Here is an 11409-nt window from a genome sequence, read left to right on the forward strand (position 1 = left end):
TGATGGGGGGATTTATGGACTTGAAATTGACGATGGTGTTGGATGGATCTCGATGGGGAGAGAGGCTAATGGGTGGATCCATCTTTAAAATTGAATATGGTGCTAGATGGATCCATCTCCTGGCCCTCTGCGGTTGCCTTCTCTTGCACTGTTCCAAATGAGCTTCTTCATTCACTTTTTGATTGGGGCTCTGCCTTAGTATGCCCCTGCTTTGTTTTGCCGGCATGGTGACATTGTCGCATAAGATGGGGAGCGCATTGCATGGATGATGGAGTCTCTAGGGTTGGTGGTTGGGGCCTTTGTTTGTACCCGAAAAGAAAAGAAGGTGCACTACCTGGGGGTGTCTTCCATTTTCATGTGGTGCAATGTGCTCATGCTAGGGGGACTCGGAGCAAGCTTGGGCATTGCCACTCACGTGAGGACTTAGTTTATACATAAGGGAGGTGTGGTGCATGTAGCTTAGGGCGATAGGTCTAACCATAGGCGATTGTTACCTCCCTAGGTGTGCCCTGCCCTTGATTTGCCCTAAGCGCGAAGTGAGGGATCAAAATGAGGCTAGGGGGTTAGGGATAGAGCTGGCTGACCGAAGCCACCAGACACTCCTAACTTGAGGACCCCTAGGTGCAGCGACTGTAGTTGATATGCAACTTGTGGTGGTGACGTGTGATATCTTTTCCTTTTTCTTTATCTTCTTGGTTTTTTTAAATAATAATGATAAAGTTACATAGGCGTGATAGAAGTTTAATCTTCGTCATCAGAGTGAGGTGGAGAAGGGGGCTTAATAGATTTATTAAGGAATTGGCGACTTTGGAGATACCCCTTGAGGTTTAGGCAGACTTGAAAGGTGGTGGTGGAAAGGAATGGATGATTGCAACAGGTGAAGCGACTATCATTCATGTCCTCTAGTAGAGCTAAGCAAAATAAAGGAAATAGAGCAACTCGCATCATTAGTCAGGCCATTACACAACTATCTATAGCGTTAGGATCAAAATGGAGTACTCGGAGGTTGTGCTCTTGCAGGGTGGGATCTTGCCTAAGGAGTATCCTAAGCAATCTAAGGTAATTACAGGTAGTACTAAAGGCGGGGTCATGGCATGAAGAGAATTCGTTATGACTTGGATTAGGGTATCATACAAGTTTTCTGATGTGAAGATGAGTGCATCTTCATATGTAGTACAATGAGGGTTATAAATTATAGGGAAGTCGTAGCAGCTATGGACAATGGAGTCAAAATCCACTTCCACCCTTCGAGGGTAGGGCATAAAGAGTGGGTCATTTTGCTCGAAGGGTTGAGTGTTACAAAAGGCCATCCAAGTGTCCAAGTTGGTGTCACAGACCCTTCTTCTCCACGTAGGTTGGCATTCGTAGTCGAGCACAGACCTTGGTCCTTTAAAAATTTTATTTTGCCAAAATTCGACATCTTTAGTGGCCCATAATGTGGGGTTCTACACTTTCTCCTCCAACCACTTCTGCCCAAGCTTGCCTCCGATGTTAATCACCTCCTCCATCACCTTGATGGGTAAAACCCTGCGTAAGGTAGCGGGAAATTGGAAGTTAAGGTTGAAGGGGCTCCTGGCCATTTCTTGCCTCCTCCCAGATTACAAGGTTGGTGTGGAAGCTTGCTAGGGTGTCGTCCGCACATGGTAGGATAGGTGCATGGGGTGCCCTCACTCCCTTGGCATTCCATTTTCTCCTTATCTCCTCCACCATTTGTTTCCTTCTTTCCCTCAATGCCGCCTTTCAGCTTCTGGAGCTCCGCTCTTTTAGTTGGTCATCTACTCAAATGACCTCTTCAAACACCCTAGCTAGCGAGTCCCGCTGCAAGCTCGAGTTGCCTGCCAAGGCCTTATAAATCTCCTCACTCCGTATTCCACTGATAAACACTGTGAACACCGCTCTTTTGGGTAGGTTATTTGCCCATGGGGATTCTCTTAAAGAGGCTCCTCACATGGGTGACATAATCGCGGATGTCCTCTTTCTCTTTCTGCTTAATATTCATCAGTCTTACTAGCAGATTGTTAGAGTATCCGGACTCGGAGAATCTCTTAATAAAGAGGTTTTTGAGGCCATTAAAGTCTGCTCGTTCTCCGACATCTAGACTTGTGTACCAAGTCCTACCCTTGTTGCCTAAGCAAAGCCCAAATGCTTGAGAGCGTTGAGTCAAGTCGGTGAGGCCGTTGGCCTTGCAGACTTTCTCGAATTGCTCTACAAAGTTGTAGGGATCATTGTGGGTTTGGTACTTGTCGATTTACTTTGCAACAATTGGGATTTTAGACTGGCCCTTAGAGCCTTGGTTTGCTCCTAATCCTACTAGTAATGATGTCACTAGTGTTGCAGCACTCTGCTCTATTGCTGTGTTGTCGAGCAATAGCTTCATGAGAAGCTCACTCAATATCAAGTCTCCTTTTAGGGCTCTCTCATGATCAGTCCGATTCCCACTTGTTAGGTTCAGCACCCATTGTACCTCACGCCATTTTGCGTTCTGCCTTAAGCTCCTAGCACACTGGTCTTGGTTGTATTTTACTATGCCTTGTAGCGCCTTGTGGGATAGCTTCCGTTCCTCTTCCAAGTCTGTTATGATGGCCTCTGCCATTTTGCCGTAGTGCTCATACCAAGCGTGCGTATCGTAGCTACTCACTAGTTGCTAAATTGCCTCTGCAAAAACTCCTAAGCCGAGTTTCTCATTTGGCCTGCAGTCTTAGCTTTCCTCTGTCGTGATCATGTTCTCGCTCCACTAAGCTATCGATCAGGTTGAGTAAGTTGGTCAGATCCACTTCTCTAGCGCCGCTTGCTTGGTCCTACTCTATGCTTTGGTCATTCATCTATGTCTTGGGATCTTCTCCTATTGGTGGGTTCCTTGAGGTATTTATCTGAGTGAGTTCCTTGACTTATTGCATCCACTCCTCAATTTATCTCTACTCGGTGTATGTGTGTTCTTTCCCATGCACTTGTGCTCAATCAGGCTTTCAGTCGTCCTTAAGTGTACTTCAAGTGCGAAAATTCAGGGTGAGTGCGGAAAACAAGTATCTAAGCGGCTTATGCACTCTCGCTTCGTTTTAGGCCTGACATGCTTGTTGACCCACTTCTGGCCATCTTGTCAGGTTTTAGGGTTTCTCGTTATGTTGTCTTACCCGTTTTAGGTTTGTTCAAGGTCTTTGGCTCAACTGGTTGTCGCTAGGACTTTGGGTCTCGCAATAGCCTACTCGAGCTACTAAGTGGCCGCATCCTACGAATTTGCATCTTCCCTATGCTAGAATCGAGTTTTGCACAGCGGGAGGACTCACGAAGGTTTATGTTTCCTTTGCAGCACTCCATTACAAGTCACGATCTGACCGGCCTTGAGACTTGATATGTAGAGAGTCACGATTTCACTGCATTGATCAACCGATTGTATGGACGCAGGGACCCTGTAAGTCACTCATCTTTCTTGTCCGTAGTTACCATGTTTAATTAGAATGCATTATTGTATGGTGGATTGATGTGTAGTTGTTTCTTTTTTTGCAGAGTCAGTTCGATGCTCCTTTGCGGCGGGAGGAGCTTTCGGATGGCGAGGATCTATAGCTCGCCCTTGAATCCCTGGAGCTCACATACCCTTCTTTTTTGGTCACCTGATCTGTGTAGACATTTTCTATGTAGTAGTGATATCTTGCCATGATTGTACCAGTCGCTTTCATTATGTGATCATGTATTTATTTTATGTATCAGTGTTATGATTTAAGTATACTTTGTCTTTATTTACACGAGCATTGTACAAATTTTTTCCATGTTACTGTTGCTATTAGCGTCGCAAATTTACATGCACACGTCGTTATTGGCGTCGCAAAGCGACGTTATCAGCGTCGCTATTTGCGTTGGTATCAGCGTCGCATTTGTTGATAACGATGCTGATACCGACTGTTCTATGGCATCGCCAACAACGACGCTTTTTGCGACTGTTCTATGGCGTCGCCAACAACGACGCTTTTTGCGATGACGGGGGAAAATTTCTTTATTTACATTTTCGTCGCTTTTAATGTCGGTATAAGACCTATATCTTGTAGTGAAATGAGCACATATTACATCAGCCTTGTACTTTACCTTCCAGAGCCACTTGGTGCCAATAACCCACTTTGCTGGCCGATCCACTAGCTCCCAAGTGTCATTCTTCATTATGCTGTCATACTCGGCTTGCATAGCTACCTTCCATGCTAGATTTACAAGTGCTTCTTCTAAGTCAATTGGCTCCTTTACTTCTCTCATAATCTCAACCATCAAGGCCATATTGACTATGTGAGCAAAAGCCCTCCGTTGCTCCTCTGTTCTCTGAGACCTCCTTGGTCCGTCGGCCTTCTCCTCAACAGATGTGGGCATAGGATTATTGTGGTCATAGAGCTGCTTCACCCAACACGGCAATGGCTTTTCCGGTGGGGTGATGTCAGGTTGGTGAACTTTTTCCTCATCATCGGAAGATGATGCTTCCTCCTCCTTAAGGATAGGGACAGCTCTCGGGACAGGTTCATAGTGGACTACTTCTTCACTTGATGATAAAGTGGAATAACTTGCCTTCTCCTCCTCCACTGTATGTAGCTGCTCCTTGAACACCACATCACGGCTCATGATGATCTTCTTTGCCCCTTGGTCATACAATTTGTAAGCCTTCTGCTCATCACTATAACCCAAAAATATACATTTTCTGCTTTTTGATTGTAACTTGTTTCTCTTCTCATCTGAAATATGTGTATAACATTCACATCCAAAAATTCTGAAGTGTGAGACAAATGGTTTCTTACCAGTATAAGCCTCATGAGGTGTTTTTCCCTTGAGAGCCTTTGTGTAGCTCCAATTTAAAATGTAGACTGTAATATTACAGCTTCAGCCCAAAAATGGTTAGGCAATCCCTTGCTCTTTAGCATGCATCTTGCCATCTCTACAATGGTGTGATTCCTGCGTTCCACAACACCGTTCTGTTGAGGTGTGTGATGCGTTGTCAATTTATGCTTGATCCCTTTGTTCTTGCAAAAGTCTTCAAATTTCTTTGAGTTGAACTCACCACCACCATTTGTTATAAATTTCTTCACACTTTTCCTTGTTTCATTCTCAACAAGTGTTAGCCATTCTTTAAACTTACCAAAATCTCGAGCCTTATCATGAAGGAAGTATACCCACATCTTCCTACTGTAGTCGTCAATAATCAACATAAAATTAGAAGATCCCCCCAAGGCCCGTGTAGGCATCTTTCCGCACAAGTCAGCATGCACCTCACATGGTTCCTTCAATTCAGTCATTGCAGGTAGGTGAGCAACCATACCTTGCTTTTGCATCTCCTTCCACATTGCAAATCCAATGTGTCTAAACCTTTCATGCCAAAGCTTACTTGTGCCCACTCCAATGGTGGCTGTAAGAGCACTTAGCTCATATAGGTTGTTCCTTCTTTCTCCTTTGACAACAACTTTGCCATCACTATCAAGAATTTCTGCACTTGTCTTCTTGAACCTCACTTCATGACCAAGATCAATTATGACAGCTGATAACAGATTTCTCCTAATTTTGGGAACATACAACACATTTGAAAGCTTTTTGACATCACCATTTGTAGCAACAAATGAAATAGTACATGTGCCTGCAGCAGGGCATTTTGCATCATTTCCAACCGTCATAGTGATGGATTCTTGTAGAGGTTGCATAGAACTGTATAGACCTTTCTTGTTGGTCAAGTGATGGGAGGCCCCACTATCCAATACCCATGAGTCAGTGGTAGATTCTTCTTGAGCCGAGGAGCACACCTCCTCAATGGTCGCCATGAATAACTCCAACTCTGATTCTGTCCTATTGGCTATCTCTTTCCCTTTACTTTTAAGGGTACCATTCTTTTCATCTGCCTTCTTGACACAATAATTTGTGATTGCATGTCCTTTCCTCTTGCAGTAGAAGAACTCTCCTTGAAACTTCTTCTTATTGCCCTTCTTCTTTTGTCACCATCATTTTTGGTGGAGAAACCACATTTGCCTTTTGCAGGGTTGTAAGGTTGAATGGGATTCCGGTAAATGTAAGGTCCGTTCATATGAAAGAAGCACAAAACCAAGAATAAGGGCAAATGGTCAAGGAACAACCCCGAGGACATGGTGAAATGGAATGAAAGGCTAAGGAAGGGACCCCATCAAGGTAAAATGAAATCACAACATAGATGCATGATAAGAACAGGGTATATGCATGGGGGTATGCAACATAGATGTGTAGGGACGCGTCCCCACACTTAAAACCTTAACAGGAAGGGTAATTGGTAGAGAATGCAGCATCTCCATTGTTACTTCATTCTCAGGCTTTCAGCCTCAACTCCTCCTCTAGTAATAATGCATAAAACTCCTCAAAACTCAAAGCTTGAGGTATCACCTGAGTATTAAGGGCAGTTACTAGTCAATCAGACTTTTGTGGACAAACCCGAAGACACCTCCTTGCTAGCTCCTCGCTAGTATCCCAGCACCAACCATCTGGTCGAGTAGATTCTTAATTCGAGTAATGAATGCTTCAGTTGTCTCTCCTTTAGCAAACTTCTCCGCTGCTAGCTGATTCTCCAAGTTTTGAATCCTTGTTTGGTTTCATATTTCATACTAACTCCTTAGTACATTCCAAGCCTTTGATGCTTTGGTTGTATGCTGAATCAAAGTCAGAACACTGTCAAAACAGCTTGTAACTAAGGCACACAATGCATCTGCATTCCTTCGTTTCCAAGCTCATAGAAGATCATCTAACTTTCATTCGTTGAAGGTTGGTGGATGAATCCTCAGTGTTTGAATAGCTGGTACATCAGCACCACCTCCTGCACCGCTTCCTGATGCGCCAGAACCGCTTCTGAAAAATGACATTGTTCCTTTGCTATTGAAGCCTTTGCCTCTTGCGCACTCTTTGATCCCTACAACCCCCTAGGCTTTGATACCATGTAAAAATTACATGGCGTAGTGAACAAAATCTGAGAAAGAGATAGAGATAGAGAGTATACAACAAATAAGAGGAGAATTAGAAAATTTCTTTAGCTCCAAACAACTGATACAGAGATGGCTCTGTCCACCCGTGCACTTCCATAGTGAAGCTTAGATGGCGATCTAGATAGAAGATAGGTGAAGAGCTTAAGGCTAGCTGGAACAACTCTGACTGGGTGAAAGATAGATGATCGATGTGGCTGTGAAGGGTTTAGCTTTTATAGCCCGTGAAGGTGGTTAGGTCAACATGACTGACCTACCATATGAGCCTCCACTAGTCGACCAAGGAATATTCCAAGAAATATTCTCTTTACCGACGGGGGCCAACAGCCCCCTTGGGACCCCCCCAGCCACAGCGGCCACTTTTGCGGCCCCCAGACCCCAAAATAGGAGCCCCTTTTAACTTCTTTACCTCGCAACTCGATGTAATGTGCCTCGAGTTGCTACCAGCTTAACTACTCAGTCCAACCCAAAGATTAGACCCACAATGGTTACCTTTTTTCCATTCGGTCACATAGACCTCATTTGATATACAAGTCAAGACTCAACCAATGTCCGGGCTCACATTTGGCTTCTCCTCATAATGGGGGCCTTACAACTTTAAGCACCATGGATCATTGGTGGCACCTTATGAGGGTGGGGCATTGAGCATATCTAACACCTCTCCCTCCCTCTCCCTCCCTCTCTCTCTCTCTCTCTCTCTCTCTCTCTCTCTCTCTCTCTCTCCACATATCTAAATTTTTTTCTCTCTTTACATTTTTATTTTATTTATCTTTGTCTCTATCTCTCTCTTTTCAAATCACACACACACATCCCTCCCTTCCTCCCTCCCTCTCTCTCTCTCCAAATTATTCTTCTCTCTCTCTCTCTAAATTTGTCTTGATAGGCAAAGAGCTTAGGGTTGCTGGATGAACTCTGACAAGGTAAAATATGGATTTAGGATACCTTTAGAGGGGTCTTTTGTTTATAGCCCGGGAAGGTAGCCTAGTTGACATGTTTGACTATATTATGAACCTTCCCTAGTTGGCCAAGAATATTCTAGGAAATATTTCCTTTATCATCAAGTCAAGAGTGCTACCCTTGGACCCCGGTTAGGGGGGCCGTTGGACCCCCTGAGACCCTCTAGCCAGGGCCACTTCCACAACCCCTAGATCTGAAAATAAGGGCCCTTGATAACTCCCACACCTTGCAACTTGATGCATTGTGCCTTAAGTTGCTACCAACATAGATACTCTATCTAACCCCAAAGATTAGATCCACAAAGGTCACCTTTTGGCCATCTGGTCACATAAACCTCATCTAACATACAAGTCAGTATCCACCCAATGTCTGTGCTCACACATGGCTTCTCCTCATAATGGGGGCCCTACAACTTTGAGCACCATGGATCGTTGGTGGCACCTTACGAGGGTGGGGCATTGAGCATATCTAACACTGATGGTGTGTAGCGAGATAAGCATGATACACTTCATTGGGCAAAGGGGTGGAAATCCAAACAATTGATGGGACAAGCCCTACTCAACAATGACACTGCCACACCATCATCAATATGAAATCCACTCCCTTTTTCACTTCCTCTCATTGTCATCCATCCTCCTCCATGACATTATCTCTACCATCTAGGGCCACCACTGCAATGTTGGCCTTACATGCCACCTTAGTCTCACCACCTGCCATGTGTCACCACCAATCACCAAGCCACACTTGCTCTAGCACACCCTCCATGTGTCCCCCTTCTTGACCCTCTTACATCCCCTAGCCTTCTATGACATTGGATCATACACCTCGATCATCTTGTACCACATCCACGCTGTGCTTTAGCTTCTTACATAGATCTTGCCTCTACACTTGTAACATGTCGTGCAATTGTTATTGCATATATCTACTTGAGTTTGACCAAGAGAGAGAGAGAGAGAGAGAGAGAGAGAGAGAGAGAGAGAGAGAGAGAGAGAGAGAGAGAGAGAGAGAGAGAGAGAGAGAGAGAGAGAGAGAGAGAGAGAGGGGGGGGAGGGAGGGTACATACATGTGCACATGCACATGCATGTGAGAGTGTCTTTTTATGAGAGATATGTCAGCAAACCAAGTAACATAATGACTATCCTAGTCACATGTGTGTGTGTGTGTGTGTGTGTGTACACATGTGCAAAAATGTGCAACTAATATCTATGACTTGTAAAGATTAACATAGCGATATGCCATTAAGTAAAAATATAGGTTTATCACATTACTTAAGATATATGATCCCAAAAGTTAAAAAATTATGAAGATAAAAATAATTTTCTATGAGAATGAATGCTTGTGAAAATACAAGAACAATGAGAATGGACAAGAAATCGAATGTGTGTATCATTACTTTAGGAGGAACTAAGACTAAGCTCAAGATGGGTAAAAACTTATATTGTTGGCAAATAAAAGGTCTACTTATTGTGATAACTTTAGTACTAAGCGTGTAGAGGTAAGTACAAATAGGATGGGGAGAGAGAGAGAGAGAGAGAGAGAGAGAGAGAGAGAGAGAGAGAGAGAGAGAGAGAGAGAGAGAGAGAGAGAGAGAGAGAGAGAGAGAGAGTGTGTGTGTGTGTGTGTGTGTGTGTGTGTGTGTGTGTGTGTGTGTTTTGACTATTTGTGCTTGTGTATTAGTAACATAAAGGATCGAAAACTAGTACTGCTGTATGTGTTTGGACTTCCAATATACATGTGTAAGTGTATGTGTGCATGGGTGTGTGTGTGTGTGTGTATAGTTTTTTTACGAGAGAAAGATGAGGGGGCAGGGGACATAATCAAGGTAGATTTCTCTACTATATATCAAAGGACTAGAGCCATGGCTTTAACGATTATTGCTCCTAAAAACTCTAATCTACCTCTACAAGGAATTCATCAATGGGATGCCTAGTCATAAAAATAAAAACATATTCTTAGATACTTTGAAGTTGAGGAGATTCAATTTGAGGAGCATTAGGAATGACAGAGAAGAGAAGGATGAGAGAGAGAGAAAAATAATTGTTTGATAAGAGAGAAGGGGGAGAGAGAGAGATGGGGTTGATAAAAATAATTAATGATGAGAAAGAAGACGTGTCTTTTTCAACTAATTGTTGACATATGGAAAATCTTTTGGCTAGAGAGGTGTCTTTTTAAGTTATTGTAGGAGAGGCCCAATGGCAGTATTGTAGTATTGTAGGGGGAGAGTTGCTAGAACTTTTTGAGTCACAATTGTGGGTGCCAATGGTAGCATTGTAGTATTGTAGGAGAGTTCCTTTTCTGGTCACAATATACTATGCCTCACATACAAACAACATACATATACAAAATTGGTTAGCAATTACTTTTTCTATCTTCTCTCTTGTCAAATATTATTTTTATCTCTTCACTCTCTCTTCTCTTCTCCTTCATCAAAAAGTTATTTTCATATCCGTCTCTTCTCTCTTTCTCTCTCTTCTTTATTGAGTCATAATGCTTCTCAAATTGAAATCATGTAAGAATATATTTTAAGTTTGAGTCTAGTCATCTCATTGATGAATTATTTACTATGGGTGGATGAGAGTTTTTTTGAAGCATTAATCATTAAAGCCATGCCTTTAGTCCTTTGATAAATACTTATAAAACCTACCTTGATTGCATTCCCATCTCTCTCTAATTACTCTGTGTATGTGTGTGTGTGTGTGTGTGTGTGTGTGTGTGTGTGTGTGTGTGTGTGTGTGTGTGTGTGTGTGTGTGTGTGTGTGTGTGTGTGTGTGTGTGTGTGTGTGTGTGTGTGTGTGTGTGTGTGTGTGTGTGTGTGTGTGTGTGTGTGTGTGTGTGTGTGTGTGTGTGTGTGTGTGTGTGTGTGTGTGTGTGTGTGTGTGTGTGTGTGTGTGTGTGTGTGTGTGTGTGTGTGTGTGTGTGTGTGTGTGTGTGTGTGTGTGAACAAACATATAAAGAGAGACAATCCTACATAAGAGACACATGTACACACAAAGAAAGAGAGATATTTAGGCACAAACAAAAAAGGAGATTGAGAGGGACACACATAGAGAGAAAGATTAAGGGTCATAAGCATGCGCGCACATGCACACACACAAATTTGGTAGAGGCAAGCACATTGAGAGATTAGGATAAGGGACATATATATAGGCCTACTATCTCCTCCTCTACATATGTGACTCATTATCAATATATTCACCCCCCCCCCCCCAAAAAAAAAAAGAAGAAAATAGAAAACAATGACTCTTATTGTCTAATAGCTCATGAGTCATGTATACTTCATCATCTCCTCCCCTCTAATATCTCCCCCATATTTAGTGTCTTCTCCCTCACAATTAGCACCTCCATAGCTTATAAAGGCTATTATAGTAGCACCTACATAGACCCTAGTAGCCTCAAAACCTCCCCAAAACTCGCAACTATCCTCTCTCCTCATATGCAATCATCATGCTCATCCTCAGAATCTCTTCTTTGGCCAATAATAGCTTGTAGGTGA

This window comes from Lygodium microphyllum, chromosome 9 (assembly GCF_053477565.2).
Source record: "Lygodium microphyllum isolate KBCC chromosome 9, Lygodium_microphyllum_v1.1.10, whole genome shotgun sequence".
Taxonomy (NCBI): Eukaryota; Viridiplantae; Streptophyta; class Polypodiopsida; order Schizaeales; family Lygodiaceae; genus Lygodium; species Lygodium microphyllum.